This window comes from Monodon monoceros, unplaced genomic scaffold, assembly GCF_005190385.1.
Source record: "Monodon monoceros isolate NGI ecotype Baffin Bay Population unplaced genomic scaffold, NGI_Narwhal_1 Super_Scaffold_2, whole genome shotgun sequence".
Lineage (NCBI taxonomy): Eukaryota > Metazoa > Chordata > Mammalia > Artiodactyla > Monodontidae > Monodon > Monodon monoceros.
In genome coordinates, this window is record NW_021703776.1 from 44660531 (window position 1) to 44685866 (window position 25336).

Below are 25336 nucleotides of genomic sequence, written 5' to 3' on the forward strand. Positions count from 1 at the left end.
AGTGACTAATTAGCACAGGGGTATAAAAACCAGCCTCCCAACCTCAACCTGTAATATTCTCTAGGGCCGTTCCACCATCAGAGTTCCCCATGGGGTTGACTAAGGCCTTTGTTAAGACTACATCATAGTTCAGTTTCTCCTTCTGTCCAGTCTTGCTTCTTTCTCTTCCCTTTCACAGGCATTGATCTCAAAAGTACTCCCTAATAAGCTGTATGTATTCTGATCTCTGTTTCAGAATTTGTTCTCTGGGGAACCCAGCCTGTGACAAAACCTAAAACAAGGACATGTCCAAAAATGTGTAGTATCTACAGGGATTGTATCAGAGAAACCAGTCCCTGAGAACAATGTTAGCAGATGACAGAGGGAAAGCAGAATTCTTTCCTTCTGTTTGGGCAGAACTGCCTCTATATACAAACACAGCACTAATCAGAAGAAGCAATTAGTATTGAAAGAAAAATAATGAGCCATAATATATAGGCAATTTAAAGAGTTTAAGCAACTGTAAGAGCATTATCAGTCAAGATCACATTCCTTATTCCCATGTACATTAGACTTTGGTCAAGGATATAAATGATAGGGGGAAAAGACAGGGGTAGGGGTTAAGGATGGAAAGTGGAGGCTGGTAAGTAGGAAGATAACACTTTATAGTTGAAACCTGAAAGATCTAGACGGAAATTGAAGATGGTATACAAAAATAGAATAGAAAGAAACTTCTAGAGTTCAGAAGAACCAGAACTCTAGTTCTGTGAGGAGACCAGAATTTGTACTCTGTATAAAATGTGGAGAGGTTCTATGGGCAAGAAGCATGCCCATGTGGGGCAGGAAAGAGTTGAAGGATAGAATAAAGATGAGGAAAGTTAACTAGTTTTGCTTCTCATGTGCAAATGGCCATTTATTGTGTGGTTGGTTTTTATCTTTGAAGTACAGACACATCCCCCAATTTATTAACATGAGTGAGTACAAAGCTCCCTAGAGTATGAGAAAGGAAATGAGAAAAGAGACTGTGCTCCAGCTTACCAAGCTCCCAGCTGACTGAACGGCCTCTTCCCTTTTCTGCCATTATATGTTAAGTATGTTTATATGAACTGTTGTGATACTATTTTAAAATTGTTTCTTTAGGAAAATGCATCCATACTTCAAGTTGGATCAACTTAAAATGAGTTTTTGAAATGCACCTCACACAGAGATAGGGGACTTCTGGTTTACTAACATTAATGGTCTAGATGTTGCAGATAAATAAAATTCAGGTGGTAAAACAGTGACTTGCCAAAGGCATCTTGATCAAATTAAGCTAAGATTAAAAGTTCATGCACCTTCATTCAGTCTGTAAAACTTCTTTTTCTCTAAGGAGCATTTGTCTTGAAGAGATTATTGGGGAGGGGGGCTAGAGGGGAAGGAACAAACTACCATAGTCCAATGAACAGACCACTTTCTTTTCTTTCTCTCTCCCTCTTCTCCTTTGCATTTCTATTTCTCTTCCAATCTATTTCTTTCCTCCTCCGTCTCTTCCTCTTCCTCTGTTTGGTTGGGGGGGCGGGTGGGGATTTTGTTTTTCTCCTCTCCTTTTTCTTTGTTTTCTGGTCTTTCACTGCTCTCAGTATTTGGCCTGGCTCTTTTGATTTTCTAGTCCTTATTTTTATACGTGCCAATCCTAGTAGAGAAAGGAATGTCACTATTACTATCATTTTTTAAAAAAAACATTTACGTTCTTAACTCTTTCTGGCTCTGTGCTAAGCATTATAAAAAAGGAAATTGTGTAGACAGTGTGTGACTTCCAAAAGTATATAATCTATTTTGAATTCAGCTGTGATTTTATAATACCCTCACGATTCTTGACTTTTGTTTGTTTGTTTCTCAGTTCCATTAAAAATCTGGTGATAGCAATGAATTGCCTCCCTCCAAAAATGCATAAGTCACAAATATACCCAATTTGCATGCAATTTCAGAAGGTGCAAAAACTCCCTGAACCCCTTAGGAGTTTATGACCTCATATCAAGAACCCTACTGTTGTCTCAATACATTTACAAATATCACACAATTTGAGATAGGAGTGGTATCTTAAAACATAATCCATTTTAATTCACTTCATTAAGAAAATCAATAGGCTGTATATAACAGCCATTTTTTGTGGTTGCAGAGGTAAAAGGGGAAGAAATGTTTTCAAATTACAAGTATATTATAACATTATCCAAAAGGAAGAAACATTTATTGAGTACTGCCTACTATATACATACCAATTTCCTACATGATACAGCTGTTGTAAAAATTATATGTCTACATATATTACATGTCTACAAATATACAACTATGTACATATGTATTATACATGTATACAACATATGTGCTTATATAATATATAAAGCATATATATGTTAAATTTTCACAACAGCTGTATCAGGTAGGACTCATCAGATAGGGAAATTGAGCTCAGTGAGATCAAATAGCTAATTCAGGTCACCTGCTAGTGAACAATAGCTGAGGATTCTAACCCACATCTAACTCCAGTGCCCCCTTGGAGGATGATTTCTTATTTATCTTTTCTGCTTAACACAAAACTTAGCACACAGGAGGTATTCATGGAAAGTTGAATGTTGATTGAATTAAACTGAACAGGGTCAAGTACAGAGCCCTGTAGTAGATTCCTGGAGACTAGATACAACTCTCTCCACTGCCACCCACCCCCATTTAATTTCATTTCGTTAGAGAAAAGCAACGGGGCATTCTAATAAGTTCTGAAGAGTAGAGGGGAGTCTACAAAATTGCAGAGAAATGTAGTAATTTTCCTCTATTCATCAGAGAGATATGTTTCCAGCAGTGTGAGGGTAACAGGCTTGAATGTGCCAATTTTCATTTGGAAGGAGTGTACTGCAAAGTTAATGCAATATTAAGTTGAGGAAACCATTTTCAATTTAGTGAGTCCTTTGAATATTAAAGGAAGCATCCTAACTGAGGCTCCTGAAATATAAAGAACAATTTGAAACATGCCTAGGAGGAAAATACAGCAATTTTAGCATAAGGAAGTTCTCAAATGAAGTCTAATTTTAAAGGAAAAAGAATCTCATTGATTGAAGAAATTGTTCAGAACATATATGTACATACTCTGAGGCTAGCTAATGAAGGAAACCATAATTTGAAGAGAGTTGGTGAGGAAAATGAAAGTAATATCAGAATGTGGGCACCTCTTAGATAGAGGCTGATTATACTTTAAAAGAATGTTTAGGAAAGCTAATAAACACTCAACTAAGTTGAACAGAAAATACATCAGAAGTAACTATAATGTTAGAAGCCAGTCAAGACAACGGAGTAATGGAGAATCAGTGACTGTTTCCTTGATTTAAAAATAAGCCCATCCGTGGGACTTCCCTGGTGGCGCATTGGTTAAGAATCTGCCTGCCAGTGCAGAGGACATGGGAAGATCTTTCTGGTCCGGGAAGATCCCACATGCTGTGGAGCAACTAAGCCTGTGTGCCACAATTACTGAGCCTATGTGCCACAACTACTGAAGCCTGTGCGCCCTAGAGCCCACACCCCGCAACTACTGAGCCCGCTTGCTGCAACAACTGAAGCCCACATGCCTAGAGCCCATGCTCTGCAACAAGAGAAGCCACCGCAATGAGAAGCCCATGCACTGCAACGAAGAGTAGCCCCCGCTCGCCACAACTAGAGAAAGCCTGCGTGCAGCAACAAAGACCCAACAGAGCCAAAAATAAAATAAATTAATAAAATAAAAATAAAAATAAGTAAGCCCATCTTGACTTCAGGTCAGGGCAAGATCATTATGTATAGTTTCTGAATTTTTCCAATCTTTTCCTAAAAACATAGTAAATAACTAGAATAGCAAAAGAAAAATTCTACTCACAACATCCTCCAGAAGGCCAACCAAAACACCCCCATGAACCTCAGAACACCAGTGGGTGCTGCCTTACCCAAACCACAGATGATGTAGGACCCATACAGGACATGCCTAGGTTTAGCAGCTATGCAGAGCTAGTGGAGGAGAAAGAAGAAGTTTTAATGGTTCTATGGACATTGCAGTACAACAACTGCCAACAAATCCTAAAAAAGAGAAAGTCCCTCCTTGAATGGGATTTTCAGCAAGTGAATATTGTGAGAATAACAGTGAAAAGGAGAAGGTTCCCGACTCCGGTTATGGGTGAGTGGAATAAAAGGTACACAGCTACACACTAAGGGACTATGGAGAGATCAGAAGATACTGCAGTGACTTAAGTGCTCAAAGAACTGAGAAATATCTAATAAAAACTCCTTTCCTAAGGAAAATGCTACTGTGAAAAGAATTCAGATTGATCAGGACAGGAACTCTGAGGGCAAAGAGAGAAAAGGATCAAACTCTTTGGGGAGAGGTAGGACTCCAGAGAAGGCAGAGCTCAGAAAATGGGTATAACTACACAGAGTGGTTATTTAAATATATATTTGTGTATCTGTCTGTCTGTCTGTCTATCATCTATCTTTGTGATAACAATAGAGGAGAGAGCTCCTAAGCAGTAAAGATAAGAAAGGTACCACGGTGCCTCTCAATCCCCCTACAAGGGAACCACTTTCTAAAAGCACAGTACACTCAAATTGTTTATATGTGAACAACAGAAAAGAATATTGTCAAAAACCAAACATACTATTATATTTTAAAAAATGGACTAAATAATGCATTCCAGACAATATACAATCAAAAAGCAGATAAAAACTAAATAATATAACAGAATTATCTAAAAGAAACTAAGAAAACAATAAAAACTATAAAAGAACAGGACCTCCCTGGTGGCACAGTGATTAAGAATCCACCTGCCATTGCAGGGGACATGGGTTTGAGCCTTGGTCCAGGAAGATCCTACGTGCTGCGGAGCATCTAAGCCCATGCGCCAGAACTACTGAGCGTAAGCTCTAGAGCCTGTGAGCCACAGTTACTGAGCCCACACACCACAACTACTGAAGCCCGCGCACCTAGAGCCTGTGCTCCACAGCAACAGAATCCAGCACAATGAGAAGCCCGCGCACCACAACGAAGAGTAGCCCCCGCTCGCCGCAACTAGAGAAAGCCTGTGAGTGCAGCAATGAAGACCCAATGTGGCCAAAAATGAATAAATAAATAAATAAAATAAAAAGACAGTAATTTAAAAAAACTATAAAGAATGGCGTGTATTAGAATTAGGAAACTCAGAATTTAGAAGGCTAAACATCAGTTGGGGATGGATATGATTCAAAACTGAGCTTAAGTCACTGTAAAGGCTGGTCTGTTTCCAGTTTACCCTTCCTTACTCATAAAGTGTGTCCCTTTTTGGTCCCAATTGAGATTTGTACATCTCCTCTTCCCTGCATGGCTAAGAACTCCAATTTTCCTCCAGTCCTTTGAAACTATCAGAAGTTTTGCTCAAATTCTCATCCTTTCAGCTACTGTTCTCATATAGGCAAATATCTCAAGGCTGAAAGCAATGACACATACCAGTCTCTGGGATTCCCTTATTTTCTGGATAAAATCCCCATAAATCCTCACTTCCTGAGTGAGGATTCTTCAAATACCTTCACATTGTTCTGAAACAACCTAGTCCACCATTGTCAGAAACAGAATTTGGGAAATAAAATTGACAAAGGAGGAGAAAGAAAAAAGGAAAAAAAAAAGGATTTGAAAGAAAAAGTATACAGAAGACAGGAAAAGAAGATCCAACATAAGTACAATTTATGTTGGAGGAGGAAAATAAAAGCAATAGAACAAAACAAATACAAAAATCCATAATGCAAGATTTTCTTAAAATTAAAAAAAATCGAACATCTATATTGAAAGAGCACACCATCCATGGTCCATTGGAAAATGAACCCAGAATTGTCAACACCAATACATACTCTGGTAAGACTGGACAACAAAGAAAAAACTCTGGATGTTCAGGCACAAAGAGCAAGTCACTTATAAAGGAAAAATAAAATCATATATTCATCAGATTGATCCACAGCATAGGACAGTAGGGAAACATATTTAAGATAACCAAGGAAAGAAAATATCAAACTGATTTTTATACACACCCAAACTTGCTTTTAAGTATAAAAGTTACAGAAAAACAAAGCAGTTGTGAACATGCACGAACTCATGGAATGTTGCTCCTTGAGAAATTTACCTAGAAAACAATCTTCAGACAACCAACAGATCATAGGAGATGCTTCAGCTAAATGTCAGGCACATAATAACTTGCCAATAAATGTTACTTTAACAAATGGATAGATATATGGATACATGGGTTAAAGAATAAACTTACGTATTTCAGGATATACCTGGTAGGGAAAAGGAAAGGGTCATCCATATTACTAGTTACCAGAGAGCTAGGAATATGAAGTCAAAGAATCTTAGTTCTGAGAAAATTTTTTTAGATCAAGATGAATAAACTGTGTCAAAGATTTGCCCAAGACGCACAAATGGACCATGGATGAGCCAGGAAATAGATCCAGAGTTTTCTGATGCTTAGTGAAGTTCTCTTTAAAAACTCATGCACGAGGACTTCCCTGGTGGTCCAGTGGCTAAGACTCTGCGTTCCCAATGTAGGGGGCCTGGGTTCTATCCCTGGTCAGGGATCTAGATCCCACATGCCGCACTAAGAGTTCACATGCTGTAACTAAAAAATCCCACATGCTACAACTAAAAGATCCCTTGTGCTGCAACTAAGACCGGGTACAGCCGAATAAATAAATAAAGTAAAAACTCATTCATTGACAAAGTGTAACCTTTAAATAGCATTATTCATTTTTTTCCCCAAAATAGACTAGTCCTGTTTTCTGTATCCCATAGTAAAATGTTTACTGAAAACTGGGCCACAACATTTTTTCATCAACTTCAAAAATTTACAACAACAATTTATTTATTATAGAAAAATTAGGGAAAAATTCACTTACAATCTCATCATCTTTACCTTTTATTTTCTTGAGCGTTGCATGATTTCACGTCATTTAACATCATATTGTAACTTTTGTCTGTCCCTAATTTATTCTCCCTTTGTATTTGGTTGATATAAATCTTAAACTTGCCAAGCTGATTAGTTACAGCTCCTTGGTACCTCTTGAAACCTGAAGGCAGTGTCATCAGATGAGGTTTTCATTGGGTGGGGAAAAAGAGGAAATGAGAGTGGGAGAGAACTGCTGTGTGCTGAGGAGAAAGTAGCCATGAGTAAGTAAACTGGAGGTAAATATGTTTGGCCGTATAGATCAGGCCTCTCTCTTCCCCAGAGCCACATCCAGTTTTGGTATCTCCATATGGTATTGCCATGGTCCAACAGAGCTAGGGGGCCGCATTCATAGCAATGCCTAAGAGACATGATAACCGGAGGCACTACGTAGCAGAGGGCAGACCCAGGTGTTGCATATATGATGCGAAAGCAAGTAAGATCACATCTAGGAGAGCTTCTGCTGACAGAGCAGATTTTCAGATTTTGTTATGTCAAATATATCCCCAATCCTAAGTAAACCCCTTGGGGAGGAAATAAAAACTTTCTTGATTTTATGATAGAGAAATAGGGGCCAAAGATATTTAGTTTGAATATTAATGTGTATTGTGTATCTAGTTATTGAACTAGTACAAATGGATTAGTCTCAGATAGTTCATAGAATTAACTTAAAATTTTACTAATAGCAATAAGTTTCTGATAGACTGCTTGGATTCAATTCCCAGCTCTGTCACTAGCCACCGAGTCATTTAAGAAAGTTATTTCACCTCTCTAAGCCTCAGTTTTCTCATAAAATGTGAAAAGATAATAGTACCTAACTCATAGGGTTGTTGTGAGAACATCATGAAATAATGCATAAACATCACTGTACTACAGACATTGGCATCTATTAATCCTTTTGTAAATTTTAGCTGTATTACTGTTAGTGTCACTTCCAGGGGTCTAAAAAAGTGATGAGTACCATCATAGAACATCTGACTAGTTTTTAATATAGCTGCACCAAAAGGAGTGTTTTTACACTAGAGAGGAAGGCATACCCATACACACCCTCACACACTCACTGAGTATGGTGTAAATTACTTGTGATAATAATCATGATCTTTTCTCCAAACCAGGAGTTAGCAGACTCCAGCCCACCATCTGTTTTTGTATGGCCCACAGCTTAAGAATGGTTCTTGCATTTTTAAATAGTTGGGGTGAAAAAAAAATTAGAGTTAATAAATCTTGGCAGGATAAGACCAGGATATCATTTATCAAGAAATAGAATAAAATTTTTGTTAAAAGCAGAAATTTCCCTACGGAGGATAGGGTCTTTCTATAGGAAATCTATTTGCAGTGACTGAGAATCTATAATGTAGTGGTTAAGAGCTCTGGGACCAAATTGCTTCACAAGCTTCAGTTTTCTTCTCTGTAAAATGGGAATATTAAGAACACTGTAGACATAGAATACAAACTTATGGTTACCGAAGGGGAAAGGCAGGGAGGGATAAATTAGGAATTTGGAATTAACAGATACACACTACTACATATAAAATAGATTAAAAAAAAACCACCCACCTTGGAGGGATATAACAATCAAATTATGTAATGTATTCAAATTGCTTAACATACATCTTGACAGTTATGCCTTCAATAAATGTTAGCTGCTGTGGCTGCTACTGTTGTTGGTATTATTATTACTACTACTATTATCTCAGGCGAGAGATGTAAAAACCCCAGTTCTCCCTGACCTTTGGCTTCCTGTGGTTATTGTACAATGGGTTTCAGTACTGTCTAATCCTTCAGGTGATGGTGGCTTTTCCTTCTATCCCATCTCACTCCTCTGGGTGTTAAAGACCCTCTTTATTCAGGGGTTTTTGAAAGGAAGAGTGTCCAACAAAAGGCCAGTACCTCTTGGTACACTAGCATCTCTTTGGTAAATTTTTGCACTGTCTTCTTGGCTCTTCATTCTGTCTTGGTATCTGATATAAAATTATCATCATTATTATTGTTGTTGTTATTTGATATCTTTGGTTCTTGACTCCACAGCCCAAAGTTCAGTCGTCTTCTACTCCACACCAGGCTCCCAGAACCCTTGCCTGAGTCTCATATGCCAGGGCCTATTTAATTGGGATCATAAAAGAGCTGGGTCATGGAGTGTAATAAATAAGCATTTTGGAATTGGGCAGACATGGGTTCAAATTCGTGTACCACTGCTTGCTAGTTTTATAACTTGGGTCCATTACAAGACCTGTGAGACAATTTCAGTACATGTAAAATGGATAAGTTAATGTTCATCTCAGTGTGTTTTGAGGAGGATGAAAGAGGATAATGGATATGCCTGGTATTTAAAAAAACCCTCAAATGTTAGTTTCCATCTGTATTGTGTATATTTAAATTTGTGAGTTTAGATTTACACCTTTCCTTCCAGAGATATGCGTAACAGTGGTATCAAGTTTGTTTTACTGCCATATTTGAATAGCAGAGGTGATAGTTTTCTAGCTAATATATATTGCTATTATGTAGGTAAGCCCCTGTTATCCCATTTTTTATTCCTCCTTAGGCAACTACTTTTCTTGGAACCATTTGTTTCTATGCACTTGACCTTGAGTCACTTTCTGATTTATTACTTAACATAACCATAAGCTTGTTTGATTACCTTTAATTAAGTTGTATCCATTCCTGACCATGGAAATTCCCTTGTTTCTTGGTCAGTGAAGTCCCACCTTTGCAGCTTTTAACAATTCAGTCAGCTTATTTTGCCCTTTGTAATAAATGTGGTACTTCTGTCTTCAAACTTCTCTCGGAAGAACCATCAATTAAAAATATGTTTTAGTGCAATGAACATTTTTTTTTTTTTTTTTTTTTTTTTTGCGGTACGCGAGCCTCTCACCGCTGTGGCCTCTCCCGTTGCAGAGCACAGGCTCCGGACGCGCAGGCCCAGCGGCCACGGCTCACGGGCCCAGCCGCTCCGCGGCACGCGGGATCCTCCCAGACCGGGGCACGAACCCGTGTCCCCCGCATCGGCAGGCGGACCCTCAACCACTGCGCCACCAGGGAAGCCCCGAAATTTCTACTTTTAAACTAAGCTTATCAGGGGAAAGCGCGAACGCAGTCCCCCACTACCACAAATTATGCAGTCGAGTTTCCCACATTTGGGGAAATCACAGGGGTCAGCACATCCGGAGTGCAATGGATAAGCCTCGCCCTGGGAAAACCACCTTCGTGATCATGGTATCTCCCCTGCCAGGTAAGTATTGCAATGAACATTTTAATAATAGTATCTATCTTTAAATATAGAAATGATTGATTCTTCAATTAGTAAAAGGCTCATTTATGTTGTAGCCTTCAACTGACATGAAAATTTAAAAAATCAATGTATTAGATCTGTGGCTACAAGCCTCCATCTAGGTATGTACACTCCTATGGCATTGCTATATAATTTATAATTGATTAAGCACGGCCTTCCTGATCATTCCTTAGGCCCTTGGTCAAAAATCAAATCTTTTCTCATTATTGTTTGTGTAAAAAATCTGATTCAATTATATCACTGATTTCCAGCACCATTTAAATTTCCGAAAGTGTTCAGGTAACAGGATTAGCAAGGTGGTGGCCCACTGAAGAAGGGAGGGGCAGGTGACTAGGTGAGGAAAGGTAGAATGTAGGTATTCATACACGCACACACACTCAGTGTTGAGAGTGGATAAAAGAAAGTCTTTGTCCTTCAAAGTTTCTAAATTCTGGGCCCTTTTATCCTCCAGGGAAGATAAGCTGGCTTTTCTAAGTTCTGGGCCTTGACTCAAAGGCAGTGTAATTCTGTTTTCAGAGAAATAGGAGATCTTTTGTGCCCAAGGGCCTAAAGGAGAGGGGGTAGGGTGTCCTGGGGATTAGTTGAGACCCAGGAAGTGCATAATGAAAACACCTTCTGTGAGTGAGTATTGTTTCACAACCCATGTGGTGGCCAGATGAGGAGGCCTGCCCGTCCCTGTGTTCCTGGGATCACTTCTAGGGGTAGAGGGATGTCTTCACCAGGCAGGAACCACATGAGGAGGGCCCCAGAAGTTTTATGCTTCCTTTGTAGGTTCTTCTATTGCACTGGTCCCTGTGGCCTATCACACTCTAGAATGCTCACCAGCAAACACCCTGGAGACTTGTGCTCGCCAGGGGCCACTGACAGCCCTGGTAGTCCTTCAACAAAGATTTATTGAGTACTTACTGTTTGCCAGGTTCTTGGTCTGGGGATAGACCTTTGAAAGGGGGAGGATAAAACCTAAAAAGATTCATAATCTCTCTCCTTCTTTCTTACGCTGAATTTTCTTTCTTTATAGAACTCAAAACACTTTTTATATGTCTTCTGTTTATTGTCTGTTTTGCTCCATTAGAATGCAGGACTCAAGAGAACAGGAACTTTATCTTTTTTTTTTTTATGTTTATTTATTTAGTTGCACTGGGTCTTAGTCTTAGTTGTGGCAGGTGGGATCCTTAGTTGAGGCTCATGGGCTCCTTAGTTGTGGCTCATTGTCTCCTTAGTTGTGGCTCGCCAGCTTCGTAGTTGTGGCATGTGAACTCTTAGTTGCGGCATGCATGTGGGATCTAGTTCCCAGACCAGGGATTGCACCTGGGCCCCTTGCGTTGGGAGCACAGAGTCTTATCTACCACACCACCAGGGAAGTCCCAGGAAGTTTATCTTGTTTATTGCTGTCTCCCCAGTGTCTAGAACAGTGCCTGGCACATATCATGTATTTCACAAATATTTGCTGAAGGAATGATTGAATGAATCAATCCCATTGTTTTAGCCAACAAAAGTCAAGTAGCCTTGTATATTATTTTATCTTCTCTTTCTGAAGTACTTCTGTGCTTTTATACCTAAAATATTGTGTTTTCTGCTGCTTTTCCAAAAACTGCTTATACTGCTGGATCATTTATAATCTGCAGAACTGCAGTGAACATGTGACGTAAGAAAGGAACACTGTGTACCTTGTAGAGTTTCTAGTCTAGTGGAGCCTTGTAGAGCCAGTTCTTTTATGAGAGTCCTTTTATGAAAGATCTGTGTAGTTTTATAATCTACTTAAATTTGTATCTATAATTGAAGCAAAAAAAAAAAGTCTAATTTCTACATGAAAAGCAAACGCTTTTTTGGTTGTGTTTCTGTGTGATAGAAACAAGGAAGCAGTAGCCTCAGAAGCTTCCCAGCTACCTCTGCCCCACCACCACTGCTGTCATTCAGATTCTTCTTCCCCCTGCCCTTGCCTAAGGGAGGGGAGGAAGGAAGGGCGAAGGAAGGACAAAGCAGAATTCCAGGAGGATTCTCTCAGCTGTCATCTTTGCCAATGAAATTTAAGGTGCATCATTTTCTATTTCTACAGAAGTTTTCGCTGATTTTCTAGTAAAGCCTTCATTGATGTGCCAAAAAAAAATTATGTAGACAACCCCAGTGACCACGTCTGTGACTTTTCTTTCATCAGATATCAATCACAGGCTTATTCAACTTAGCTAGCATGATCTTTTAATAAAATCTGTGTTAACAGGTTTCAAACATTTCATCACTTGGTGTTTACATATTGATTTTCTTTATAGTGTTCTTAAATCTTAATTTAAAAATGGGTGTTAACCTTTTTAGCATGCTGCAGTTTTCTTTCTTTTCCTTTCTTATAGATCTATCATTTTCTGTGTTTTGCTCATTGAATAGCCCTCTTGACTCTCGAGATATATAATGCTTTCCTATTTTACCCAACCTTTTTTTCTTCTTGTAGTAGCCCCTTAAAAACTTTTTTGATATAATCTACCTCTTCCAGAAGGTCAATACAGCATTCCTGATGAAAGAATGACATTTATAATGCTCAGTAACATTTTTAATGCTCAAATTTCTCTTGACTTACTAATGAAGAGCTTTAATTGCTTTTCCTTTTTCAACTTCTTAGGTTTTTTGTATCAATAAAAAGTTTTGAAAAAAAACTTTGGGGGGGATGGAATTTTATCATTATAAAGTGTAAATGTACCTGCATCCTCCCCTAATTTTTTTCTTTTAAGTATTGCCTTACTGTTTCATTTCCCTCTTCCTTATCGATGTGATTAATGGTGAATACTCACTGATCCTTCATTATATACGAAAACTAAGATAAGAACTGTACTTGCTCTATCTCTTTTGAGCCTCACCACAGTCCTATGAGATAGGTAATATTCTTAGATTTATTTTTCAGGTAAGAAAACTGAGACTTGGAGAGCATCCCATCCGAAGCAGTAGAGTAGTTCTGGGAGGAGCTGAACTTTAAATCACTATGTATCTGACTCAAGACTCTGTACTCTTAACCAGCATACTATAATGCTTCTATATGATTGATGCCTGGGATAACTATCCCTTTCCAAGTCCATGGTTTCTTCAGTTTTCAATCCTGTCTTCACAGCAGTTTACATTTTCACAAAGACAGCAAAACCTGGTGTTTCAGGGCAAGGCTCTGGAGCCAGATCAAGTGGATCCAAATCTAGGGCCACTACACACTAGCTGCATAATCTTGGGGAAACTATTTAGCCTTTTGTGCCTCAAATTCCTAACCTGAAAGTAGGGAATAATAGTACCTACCTCATGGGGCTGTAATACTTAAATGAATCATTAGTACACCTAGAGTGTTTAGAACAGTCCCTGGTATATGGTAAATAGCTAATATTGTTGCTTATTATTTATTTATTATTACTTATTAATTCAACACACATACATACTTATTGAGTGCTTTCCTCTGTTACTAATGCCAGGCATCATTAAATTCTGTATAGAGAGCGATTACCACAGAATTTTTCCTCAGGTGTTCACATCTAGTGGTGGATCCTAAAAAACTGTGTTCACAAGGGGGGATAACCCATACTTAGAAAGATAGTCCAGATACTGGGCAGTCAATCTCAGTTCACTAAATTTGAGAGAAATTGGTTAAGGAGTGGTGGAATGAGAATCTGTAACCAAGTGTGTGGATCTCCCAAACTAGTGCTTTCCCACTGGGCTAGATCATTTCCAGATAGTCAGCTAACCCCTCGCATTTCATGTGCCCTTTTACAATTTGACTTTTCCGATCTCCCCCATCAAGAGGTTGTGTGTACTTCCTTTACCTTGAGTTTGGACTAGCCCCATGACATACATTGACCGATAGGATGTGGTGCAAATGATGCAGCATGACTTATAGGCTTAGACCTTAAAAGGCCTTGCAGAGTCCTTTTCTGCCCTCTTGGGATCTGACCTCCATGTAAAGAAGCTGAGGCTAGGTTACTGAAGGATGAGAGAGGGAGTGGAGAGAAAGAAACCCAGCCAGTCTCCTGCCATTCAGTCACCCCAGCTGGGGTGTCAGTCGTGTGAGCGAAACCTGGCACCCTAAATCCTGTAGCTTTTGTTGAGCTGCCCCAGCCAATACCACGTGGAGCAGAGTTAAACTGCCCAAATTGCAGAATCACAAGCAAATAAATCAAATAAATGGTTGAGTTGCTTTGGGATGGTTTGTTTCATAGCAGTAAATCCCTGGAACTTAAGAGGGCTTGAGCTTTCATTTTCACTGTCTTGGAAGTCAGCCACCACATTTAAAGCTTGGATTAGGTAATGGAATAGTGAGAGACCATGTGGAGATAGTTAGGTCCCGACATTCTGATCATCCTGCCAAGGCCCCAGACATGAGAATGAAGCTACAACCTGAGAACTCCTAGGATAGGCTCACCACCAGCTGAATGCAGCCATATGAGGGAACCCCAGTGAGACCACCAGAAGGACCACCCAGACAACTCACAGATTCATGGTTGCTGTTTGGTTTTTTTTTTTGGCGGTACAAGGGCCTCTCACTGTTGTGGCCTCTCCTGTTTGCGGAGCACAGGCTCCGGACACACAGGCTCAGTGGCCATGGCTCATGGGCCCAGCCGCTCCGCAGCATGTGGGATCTTCCCGGACCGGGGCACAAACCCGTATCCCCTGCATCGGCAGGTGGACTCTCAACCACTGCGCCACCAGGGAAGCCCCTCGTGGTTGCTGTTTTAAGCCACTACATTTTGGGGTAACATTACCGTGCAGCAGTAGGTAACTAAAACACCCACAATGCACCGTGACTCCCCAGAAGTGAGAGTACTGATGTCCTTGGCTTATAGTGTGTTTGGGGAATAATAGTTCCTACCTTTAATCAAGTAATCATGGTAACTGTAAAGCAGGTAATTTGGCAGATGAAAATTTCAGAGATGTGAAGTAACTTGCTCAAGGCCTCACAGGTAGCACGGTCACAGCAGAATGGTAAGGTATAATGTGAATGCCTCATTTCAGGCGTTCTCCAACTTTCTTCTCTCATTGGCAATGGTCTTCTAACTCGTCTCACCAACTTCCAGTCTCATGTCCCTCCAGTAGACCCAGTCAGTTTTCACTGCTGAAGCCAGTGTTAGCAAATATCTGCAGGCTCTCTGACTCACCCTTATTAACACCCCACTGTCTAAGATAAAGTCCATGGCACACAGGGCCTCTCTTCTTGCTTCTCTAGCTGCATTTCTCAATACCTCCTTCCTTTACCTTTTTACCATGTGGAGTCACTTGCACGGCACAGATTTTAAACCCCATCTTGTGCTATCCCTCAGAGCCTGTGCACAAATTACTTTGCCAAGAATGCCTTCCTCGCCTCCCCACCTCCTGGTATATCCATTCACCTCCCAGGACTTGGCTCAAGCTCTGCCTTGACTGTGAAGCCTCATTCCCTGATTTTCCCTGGGCACAGATGACCACTCCTCACTTGTGCCCTCACGGAAACTTACACTTTCCTAGTAGAGCACGTTGCTGTTTATAAGTCAGTTTTTATCAACCAGACTGTGAGCTTCTTAGTTTTTCATTTGTCTAGTGTCCTCAACATTTAGCCTGGACTGTTCCTTAATGAGAGAAGTGTCCCAGTAAAGGAGAGAAGTGAGACCCAGAAAGGATCAGGTCAAATTGTCAAGGGCCTTGAATGTCATGCTGGTATAATCCGAGTGTCTGCCACCTGGATGTCTGCAAGTCCTCCCATTCTTCTAGGGCCACCCTTTCCTCTTAGGTCCAAATTTTCAAAGTGTCCAGCTCCCATTCCACATTGTATGAAAGCCCAACATCTCCTCCCTACAAATAGCTCCAGAGCTTTAGGGGATGAGGAGTTGAGCCAGAAACTCTCAAGTCCCTTAGTCACTTCTTGCTCCTATTTCCTGCTTGTGCTGACAGTGTCATTCTTCCTGTGACTACTGTCCACTTTCCACACTGCTTCACTCAAGAGTTCTGCTTCGATTCTTTTGTTCTCCCAAAGCAGCTTGAACACAAGGCTGTGGTGGTTGGAAGACTTTTTTTCTCCTAATTGCTTTTACAGTCTTGAATAGATAACATATTCACGTGGTTTAAAAATCAAATAATATAAAAGGTACATAGTGAAAATTCTCACTCCTACCCCTGCCTTTGTCTGCCATATTTCCCCCCTTTCCCTGCCCCCGGTAGCTTTTTTTTTTTTTTTTTAAGCTTCTTTGGTGTTCCTCTAGGATTTATTGATGCAAATACAATATATTGAAAATACAGAAAGATTTTTTTCTCTGTTAAACATTGCTGGCAAAAGCTATGAAAGTATGCTGCCTGGACCTACTTTCAAGTCTGTGCTGTCATCTGCTCTCCATGGGGCCTTCCCTCCCACCCAGAAAAGTCTTTTCTTTTCCATTTTTCCTATAGGACTGATTTTCCCAGTGACAATATTTTTTTGAATAAAAAATTGGGACACCTGGCCTGAGATGTGAGTTTTTGTAAAATATAGGACCAGATAGTAAGTTTGCTCTAGAAAACGTGGGATCAAGGTCTCTACGGTTATTCCAACCCTCATTAATTCCCAAGGCCTGGCCCTTTCTCTAGGATAGCAGACTTTTAGTGTCATTTATGGTGTAGCCAGGACTACAGCTCAGGAAATAATTGAGAATGATTTAAACTTGGATATTAGCGATCATTGTCCTGACACGGGAGATGAATCACTAGCTACCCTTTTCTCCAGGGCTCTTGTCAGCTGCCATATGGCTGGGCCTCCCTCCCTCTGTTGAGACCCTCTCCTCAATCCTTTTCCTTTTCTTCCAAGTCCTGGAATGCTCACTGCTCTCTCCCCTTCCCAGGCTGCCCCTGAAAACTCCTACTTCCCTTTTAGTTTTATACATGGAGCAATTTAGTTTGGTGGAGAGGGGTCACACGTGAGGTACTCCCCTGGGAACTACCAGATTGATGGTGAGCCCTTGAGCAGCACTAATTTTAGCAATCAAGCCGTTCTATAATAATTTGCGTATAGATAGGAAGGCATCGGAGTGCCCCCTTTTTAATATTAATGAGATCAGGTTCTCATTGGATTTATCATCTAACAAACATCACACCTTGGGAGTTAGTGTAACTTATACACTCATTCCCTGTATAGTTTTATGGCAAAGACAATGAGTGTTCCGCCAGTGTTCCAGGTGTTCTCCTACATGACCCAGCCTCACCTGCAGTTAGGTTGGGCCATGTGACTTGTTCTGGCCAATGACCCATGAGCAGAAGTGGTGTGTGTCTCTTCTGGACTGAGGCAGCTAAGAGTCAGTGTACCTTCTCTATCCCTCCCTTCCCATCAGTGGAGGCCAAGCTTTCCAGATTGCAGAGCTACAAGCTTCAGGAGGGCCAGCTGATCCACATTGGACTGTGATGTGAATGAAAAATAAGCATTTATTGTGATAAGCCACTGAGATTTTGGGATATTTTTATTAATATTTAATTGCATATCTATGCTACTTGAGCCAATATTTTTTGGAAATTAAAACCCAATACCTAAAATCTCAAAAACGATAGTGTGTTTGTGTGTGTGTGTATCTTGTCTGGGATATGCAGATATGTCTCCACATTCTGCATGAGTTACAGTTTGAAAATCTTTTTGATTGTTTACTTGTCTGAAGGTCCCATGTATGTATAAGTGAATTTTATTAAAGCATTCTAGTATCTCAATACTGCTGTTCTCAAAGCCAGCAAGAACTTTAAATATTCAATATAAGCTTATAATGTGTTGCCCTTTCATTTATTCCTAGTTCTGTACATTCAGGTACAGGTACAGCTTCCTGTTTGGCCCCCTTCCAGATTTCCTTAGGCTTTCCCAGAAACAGTTATGTAAAATTCTGGTTGGATGTTTTCTTAAAGTTTTTCAAGGTAAATTTAGCAGTCCTTCTCTGCTGTTAGGAAAGTGAGATTAATTTAGAAGCTTTCTACTTAGCAGCCTCTCCAAAGGTTCCTAATGACCAACGCAGTTTTCTGTCATCCAACACAAATACCAGGTCCCATTCTGTTGCTCCCAATGCCTTTCCTTCTCTGGGCTACTTAGGTGTTCTCTTACACAGGGCTAATTTCAACTGGAATTTTAGTCATACTTCCATGGCTGTCACATAGCTGTTTTATTTAGTTTTCTAGGGCTGCTTTAACAAAGTGCCACAAACTGAGTGGCTTGAAAAACAGAAATTTATTGTCTCCTAGCCTGGAGACTCACAGCCCAAGATCAAAGTGTCAGCGGGGCCACGCTCCCTCTGAAGGCACTAGGGAAGGATCTGTTCTAGACCTCTCTCCTAGCTTCTAGTAGTCCCTTGGCATGTGGCAGCTTAACTCCTATCTTTACATGACTTTCACCCTGTATGCCTTTCTGTGTCCAGATTTTTCCCTTTTACTTGTCCTATTCTAACTGGAGTAGAGGTCTACCCTAGTCTAATATGATTTCATCTTAACTAATTATACTGCAACAACCCTTTTTCCAGGTAACATTACATTCTGAGTACTGGGAGTTCGAACTTCAATATATGGATTTAGGGGGACATAATTCAACCCATAGCAGTCATCATTGTTTGCAGTGTCAAACGTGTAATCATAATGGTTAACAGCAAAGTCCTTACAGTCGTACCTATTTGTGTTGGAATCCCATTTTCTGCCATGTGAACCTCAGTTTTTTTGTCTCTAAAACGGAAGCCTTAATCATTACCTTATAGGGTTGTTGTTAATTAAAGAACATTCTGCTTCAATTTTGGCCACGAAGACCAAAATTTCATGGCTTCAAAAACCAAAACCAAAAAAAACAATTGCAAAGTACCTTCACATTCTAAAGTGAGTTGCTGAACCAGCTATGCAAGACAGGCTGAGACAGTCTGAGACTGTGCGAGCTGGCGTGTGCAATCACTCATCTCTACTGAAAAAGGAGTCGTAGTTGATAAGGCCAAAATGAGAGAAATTGTTTTTTAGGGAGCTATTCTCCTGTTTCTCATGTAGAAGGGGAGGGGAGTGCTTCCCTCTCACCTCAAGGAAGGTGACAGGAAGCTTCAGAGAGCTTGAGCAAAGTAGGAACTAACGTTTAACTTGTGTCTTGGGAATTAGACGTGGAAGACTGTGGCTGCAGGGGCCCAGATGCTCCCCACCAACAGCAGAACAATGTAGTGGAGAATTTTCCCATGTGTCCTGTGGGCTGGCAGGATGGAGCTGAGTGGGAGTCATTTTGAAAAGACTGTCCAGGAAGGCTTTCTGCTAAGCTGCTCCTCAGCGAAGTTAGAGTATACCATTGGATGTAGAAACTGAGGAGGATTCATCACTGGGCAGCCTAAAAAGGAACTGGTTGGACATTGGAAGGCTGCATTGGGGTGAGGGAGCTATGTCAGTGACCCTGCAGAGAAAGAATCAGCACTGGGGATCTGCCATGCCCAGAGGGCTCCAATGCCAGATCATATCTGGACCAGCTTAGAGACTAGTTTTTCCTCTTCCCGATCACATTCCAACCCTAGAGGAACCTGAGTAGTCTAGTAGGGGAGGAGACATGGGAAGGAGAAGGAAAGCGAAGAAATTCTCTTACAGAGAATTGGAGCAGAAGCCAACCATGTTCTCTTCTTGAAAATGAGAGGCCAAAGGAAGCTCAAGCTGGGGGTGTGAATGAGCTTTAAATTGGATGAGAACATTGGGTTATATGCTAATGACCTCAGACTGGACATTTTAATGACTGAAATGAGATGATTTGGGGGACTGAAACGAATTGGAGGATAAACTTTAAGATCTGAGAGTGGCTTAAAAAGTGAGGAGACCTGGCCTCATTTCATTTGTGGAGGAACAGACAGATCTACTCATGGAGTTTGAGTAGAATGGGGAGAAGAATAAAGCTGTCCTCACCTGTACCTTGTTGAATTCATCCTGGCAGAAAGGCAGTAGTTGGTAAAAGTTGCTGTCAATCTGATAATCCTGGTAATTATTTTAGTTACCACTGTGACTGGATAAACCCATACCATCTGTCATGGTGGTGTCAGTGTATAGTTTCAGGGAAACAGAGATCATTGCCACAATTATAAGTAGAAAGGGACTTCATATAGGTAATTAGGTACTTGCAAAATCTTTGGAGAGCTGGAGGAGCAGCCTCTAAACTGAGCCTCCAGAAATAACCACCAAACTGGTTTGCCAGGGGAGCTATCGCCCCTCCCAGTCATAAATGTGTGAAGTTAAGAGTCTGTTGGGGAACCATTTGAATTCTTGCACACGCTGCTATAGTTTCAGTCTGTGGATCATGAAGACACTGTCATCCTTGCAGCTGCTAACTTTTAACACTACTGAAGCTGGACACTGGATATTGGGATGCTGTTGCAGAAAAATCTGATGCCTGCATGACCCTACTTGGTAGCAGCAACAAACATCAGAGTAGGCAGGTGGCTCTGGTCTCACTCCTGCCTTTCTAGTCTCTTGAGTATATTTAACTCACAATCTGAACTTAGCTGCGAAGGAGTCATAGAAATGTAATTTTGAGCTTTTCAGTCTTTGCAATACAAGAAGGTATCACAGAAGGTGGTTGGAATGGATGTTAAGAGCTAGTGTTTCATATTCACCACAGTGATCCCATGCATATGAAAAGACAGGTTATGCCAGCAGCCCCAGCTTCTGTCTAGAAGACCAATTACTGGATTCACTTGGGTTTTTAAAAAATCAACTTTATTGAGGTATAATTTGCATATAATAAAATGCACCTGGGCTTCCCTGGTGGTGCAGTGGTTGAGAGTCTGCCTGCCGATGCAGAGGACACGGGTTCGTGCCCCGGTCCGGGAAGATCCCACATGCCGCGGAGCAGCTGGGCCCGTGAGCCATGGCCGCTGAGCCTGTGTCCAGAGCCTGTGCTCCGCAACGGGAGAGGCTACAACAGTGAGAGGCCTGCGTACTGCAAAAAAAAATAAAATTAAAAAATAAAAAAATAAAATGCACCTATTTTAAGTGTATGTTCAGTGAGTTTTAACAAACGTAATATAAATGTCATCAATACCATAATCAAAATGTAAAATCTTTCCATCATTCCAAAAATTTCTTTTGGTCTCTGCAGTCAATCTCCACTTCCCCTCCCTAAGCAACCACTGATCTGCTTTCTGTCTCCGTAGACTAGTTTTCCCTGTTCTAGAATTTCACATAAATAAAAGCATACAGTAGGATACAGCTGTTTTTAATATTTGCAAATAGGTTTTTTTCCTTGCCAAGAATCCAGCATGGCATAGTGGAATAAGTAGGATTTTCGGAGCTAGACAAACTCAAGATTGACTCCCAACCCTACTACCTAATAGCTCTCAGGCTATTACAAGTTGAACTGAGCCCAGATTTCTTAACTGTAAAATGGAAATTTAAAACAAAAATAAAAACAAAAAGCACCTATGAAGATTAGAGCCAATAAATGAATAGCACACAAATGGCACTCCAGGAAAGGTAATTATTCTTCTTCTTGATGATGGCTTATTATTTTCTGTTTATGCTGGTTTTCCAGTCAATTGCACTTTAAACTATAGTGCTTCTGTGGGGAGTTTTATCACTGACTTTCACACGTGACTGCCATAACAGCAATTAAAAGCTATGCTTTGGAGTATTAGATTGCTTCACATCTAGGGTACTACCACTTGCTACCTGACCTCATGAAAAATCTGAATCTGTGCCTCAGTTTTCTTTTTTATAAAACGGGAATAATAACAATACCTAGAATTGTTATGGGAATTAAATAATACTTACCACCTTAGTAAATACTCAAAATGGTTAGCTATTATTGATATCATTGTTATTTCATATTGAAATTTCCCTAAGATCCCTCAGAGTGGATTCGGTCTATACCTTCACTTCAGCTCCATACTCCAAGAGAAGTGACTCTCCCTTTTCTGGCGAATTAAAATTTCCTGTTTTAGCCTCCAGGAACTGCTACCTTCTACAGAATACATTTGTGCCCTCTCATTTGGTACATATCCCAGGCTTTATATTATCATTGAACTGTAGAATGTTTGGGATTGAAAAAATGGTTCACTAGAACCTCTCATTTTATAGCTGGTATAATAGAGGTCCAGTAAAGACGAATTATTTATCAATTATTTAATTATAGCTTTAGAACATAAACTGGGTTAGAACTTGGGTTCCAAACTCTCAGTCCTGTGTCTACAACATAATTTAAAGAGCTTAGCACATAATATTTAGTGGTTTACTGACTTATTATTTGAATTCTTAAAGTATACCGTGCTCAGTTGATTTCTAGAGCCAAATCCAAGGACTTTGCTTGTCATAGTCTCTAAGCTCTTGTCACTCTCTGCGATTAGAGAAATGATACTCATCCCTGTCAAAACATAATCACAAAGTTTATCAGGAAAATCATCTGAAAATAAGTCATGCATATTACACTATGTGAGACGGATATGCTGCATTGCAGGATACGCTGCATAGACTTTATGTGGTGGATATAAATCCTGCTGATGTTGTGATGCCAGTTCTTTAATGACTAGCCATAAATTTATGAAGTCTTGCTCTATAATTGCAAAGAAAATGCTTTTTATCACCAGTTTAGTCTTTGGGTAAATATTTTAAAAGAAATTTCCATGATATCTTCAGCCCAATGAGATGAAAGCTCTTATATTCCACCCACACAAGGCAAACACAATTGGATAAAAAGTAAAATGCAGGCGAACCACTGTTGTATTTGTATGCAAGATAGCAGTTATACAGATTTTCTAGGACCGAAAACTAAAACTATCACCTCCAGCAGTGTGTTTCTGCCCACCTGCCACTGTGGACTTAGGCAGGAAGGAAGTTCAATATGCATATCCTGGGAAGGAGGGAGAAGAGAGGAAGAGCGTGAGACAGTTAGGAGGGATGCCTCCTTTTATGAGAAAGTTGAACAGCTCTTCAGTGTTTCTTTCATAATTTCTAAAACGCTGTGTATCGGGGCTCCCCAAGATCACTCCCCCAGGCCCAGTGATTTGACAAAAGGTCTCACAAAACTCAGCATGTATGTGTATTCATAGCTAAGATTTATTACCATGAAAAGATACAAAGCAAAATCAGAAAAAGCAAAAGGTGTGTGGGGTGAAGTTGGGAGGAAACCAGGCTCTAGCTTCTGAGTCCTCTCTCGGTGCATTGCCTTCCTTCCTTCAGCAGTGAGTTGTGGCCACACATGCAAAGTGTTGTCTCCTGGGGCGGCTCATTAGTGACTTGGTGCTCAAGGTTTTCACTGGGGGCTGGTCAAACAGGCACTCTCTGCCCACCACGTACCCAAATTCCGGGTCCAAGAAGAAGAGCAGATGTTCAGCATAAAGCATACTGTGCGCAAACAGTCTAGCCCTAGTGAGCCACCCTTAGGGAACTTAAGGAAACTTAAGAACTTAGGGAAAGTTTTCTATCAGTGTAGGGAACTGTTTACTGGCTAAGTTCCCAGATGCCAGCCAAGGGTCAATCTTGCAAGCAGACCTTTCTAAGGACAGCAGTCTCAGGCCTGCTATGCTAACTCTTTTTCTGCACACACTATTTTCTTCATTCAGGCATGCATAGAGACGTAAGAAAGATGACTCTTGTAATCCCATTAGAAATAAGTCATCTGTAGCAAAGAGTTTACATGACTTCCCTAACATCCTATCTGGTTAGTTGGCTTGGATGGCTTGACCGGGGCCATGGGATGGGGACTCAGTTCTGGTTGGTATTTGGGTTTTCGGTTCTTCTCCATATTATCTTTCCTGGGTCTGCCAAGATGCTGCCAGGACAGCTTTTTTACTCATGTTTGATTCCTGGGCTGGGATGTGTTGACTGAGAAAACTTCACTGACTGAAAAAAACCTAAAAGTTGAGAATTATGTTTTATTCAGAGGACATTCTGAGGACTTCAAGCCCGGGAGACAAGACTCTCAGATCATTCCGAGAGACTGCTCTGAAGAGACAAGGAGGGAGCCAGGATATATAGGAGTTTTTGCAACAAAGACCAGGTAGTCAGAACATCAAAAAATTACTGTTAATTAAAGAAAACTAGAAAAGAAATCTCAAGCTAATGAATTTAGTGCCTTTCTATCTATGGGAAGATGGGCTCACTGAAATCATTCCTTTGATATGTACCTCAGTTATCTGGGGTCAGTATCCTGTGTTTACTATCCTGAGTTTCCTCAGGGTGCATCGTTGGGGGTGGCTGTAATGTGATGGCTTGATGGCTGCAACATCCTTTGTTTACTGATTGGCAGGCAGTATTTTTTATTCACAGATGGCTGAAACAGCCAGGCCTAGTGCTCTGTCTATGCGGATTCTCCAGGTGGATATTTAGGCTTCCTTACAGCATGATGATTCCAGACACTTGGGCTTCTTACATGATGGCTGGCTTCCCTCAGAGCAAGCATTCTAAAAGAGCAGGGCAGAATCCTAGAACATCACTTATGTTACACTGTAATTTAAGCAAGTTACTAAGGCCAACCCAGATTTAAGGAGAAGGTAATTAGATTCAATAGCAGGATAACAAAGAATTTGCAACCATCTTTAATGAATATTTACTTTAATGAATATTCTGGTTATCTTAACATCCATTTCTATTATAGTTATCTACTTTGCATGTTTTATTTCTCCCATCAGCCTGCAAATTCCTTAAGGGTAGGGACCCAGTCTACCTCAGTTTCCAATTTGCTACAATGTTAAACAGTACTTTGCTGATAGCACAGGTTTTTTGTTGAATAAATAAAAGCTATTAAGTGCTTACTACATGCCAAGCACTATACTAAGCTCTTTAAGTTTATTATCTTGTGTAATCTTTATGACAATCTTTTGAGGCATTATTTTTATCTCCATTTTTTAGATGAGGAAGCTGAGGTATAGAATGGTTAAGTTGTCTGCATAAGGGCACATAGCTAGTACCAGAATTTGAACTCACTTCTATTCCACAAGCAGGAATCTGTTATCTAGGTAGTTGATATCAGGCAGCTCGAAAACTAAAGTCTTAACCATTTTTTTTTTTTGGCTGCGGCATGCGGGATCCTAGTTCCCTGACCAGGGATCAAACCTGTGCCCCCTGCATTGGGAGCTCGGAGTCTTACTCACTGGACCACCAGGGAAGTCCCTAAAACCAAAGTCTTGACCCAGAATTATTTAGAGATCAAGCCTTAGGCACCATTCCTACAGGTACAATC

The 25336-nt window shown here is 40.5% G+C and overlaps 1 long non-coding RNA gene and 1 other non-coding gene across 2 annotated transcripts in view; one reads left to right on the top strand and one right to left on the bottom strand.

The window, feature by feature from the left end:
• Positions 1-25336, top strand: part of LOC114901562 — a 117883-nt gene that overhangs the window by 11160 nt on the left and 81387 nt on the right. The gene's annotated exons all lie outside the window — the stretch shown is intronic.
• LOC114902169 lies at positions 10012-10175 on the bottom strand. The gene has a single exon (XR_003795394.1). It is a non-coding gene; the product is annotated as a U1 spliceosomal RNA (small nuclear RNA).